At 40.6% G+C, this 1,731-nt stretch overlaps 1 long non-coding RNA gene across 1 annotated transcript; it reads right to left on the bottom strand.

Annotated features, from left to right (window-relative positions):
• Window positions 1-1,336: 1,336 nt before the first annotated feature.
• On the bottom strand, window positions 1,337-1,731 carry LOC113472801. Its single transcript, XR_003394968.1, has 2 exons — window positions 1,673-1,731; window positions 1,337-1,400 (listed from the first exon to the last, which is right to left on the bottom strand). It is a non-coding gene; the product is annotated as an uncharacterized LOC113472801 (long non-coding RNA).

Raw genomic sequence — 1,731 nt, 5'->3', positions numbered from 1 at the left:
CAGGGAACACAGCAAGTATTTCCCATTTATGTGGTGTACATTGCTTCCGATTTTTTCTCGTATGATTCTTACTCATATACTCATTTTGTGAAACCGAATCAAATTTTAAGTGCTATCTATTTATTACTAACAAATACAACTAGATACTCCCTTCTATTCATTTTTAATTACCTAAGGTGTTTTTTTTTTTCTATTCATTATTATTTTATTCCTTCACAAGGTCAATAAACTTGGAGCCTGGGCTAGCCTAGTGAGCTTGGAGGGTTGCGCGCCCGCCTTGTAACCGCTAGGTCGCGGGTTCGATTCCCGCCCGGGGCGAATTTTATCCTAAAGTGATCAGATGAGCTCTCGGAACGGCTGCCTTTCTCCAGTCTTCCTTCTCTCTTCGATTTCGGGACGATAAGACCTTCGCTGTTACAGTTCCCTTTGTCAAACCTCTCGAACAAAGCGATTTTCTAAAGAAAAAAAAGAAAACACACAAAAGGAAAATTCTAGCTGGAATCATCGTTTATTGAATTCGGTTTTAGTTTGGATTTGGTTTTGGGTTTCTTGTTTTTGTTGTTGGATTTGACTAGATTGTATTCACTTGGATCATTCCAGGGTTGAAGTTCAGAATCGCCACAAAATAGGTTCAAAACTCCAGGTATAAACAGTAAGGCGGCTGTTATGAGGAACACTTTGGTCCATTGCTCGGGGGTTTGCTGTAACCAAGAAAAACATCAACAAATAAGGGGCTTGAAATGTTGGTAGATGATGAGGTGATCAGCTTAGAAATTTTAGGCGGCACGGTTATCCCAGTGGTAAAGCGATTGCTTACCATACAGGAGGTTCCGGGTTTGATTCCCGTCGACAAAAAAAAACCTTCACTCGTATTTCGAATTACAAATGGACTCGTATTTCAACGGGTTACTTTCTGGTGTTCTCGTGTTGACCCAGCACCTAAATGGGAAGTTACCGTTGTATGAACAGTTGCTGACTTACATTATTATTTGTGTAGATGCCAACTAAGACCGGAGATATGAAACTTGGTATTGACGACAGCATTCCTGAGATGCCTTGTAGAACTCCTGAAATGATACAAGTACAAACCTTTGTTAATGATTTAATCCACCTAAGGAGTCGGCGCGAACGACTAACTGTCTATTGGAATAAAAGCGCCTTAAGGTCCGTTCTCACTTGTCATTCGGAAAAAAAATCGTGTCGTGCCTAAATGGGAACATTCAATCAAATTGCATTGCCTAAAAAGGACATTTTGTGTGTCATTCGGGGGAAAAATCGTGTCGTGTGTAGTGGGAATACTCTCATTTAAATAGCATTGCCTATAGGATAATATTAACTCCAGGTATAAACAGTAAGGCGGCTGTTATGAGGAACACTTTGGTCCATTGCTCGGGGGTTTGCTGTAACCAAGAAAAAGATCAACAAATAAGGGGCTTGAAATGTTGGTAGATGATGAGCTTAGAAGTTTTAGGCGGCACGGTTATCCCAGTAATAAAGCGATTGCTTACCATACAGGAGGTTCCGGGTTTGATTCCCGTCGACAAAAAAAAACCTTCACTCGTATTTCGAATTACAAATGGACTCGTATTTCAACGGGTTACTTTCTGGTGTTCTCGTGTTGACCCAGCACCTAAATGGGAAGTTACCGTTGTATGAACAGTTGCTGACTTACATTATTATTTGTGTAGATGCCAACTAAGACCGGAGATATGAAACTTGGTATTGACGACA

The sequence above is a fragment of the Diaphorina citri genome, unplaced genomic scaffold, assembly GCF_000475195.1.
Source record: "Diaphorina citri unplaced genomic scaffold, Diaci psyllid genome assembly version 1.1 scaffold8669, whole genome shotgun sequence".
Lineage (NCBI taxonomy): Eukaryota > Metazoa > Arthropoda > Insecta > Hemiptera > Psyllidae > Diaphorina > Diaphorina citri.
Note: the sequence above shows the minus strand (reverse complement) of the source record. Positions and strands in the feature narration are given on the sequence as shown.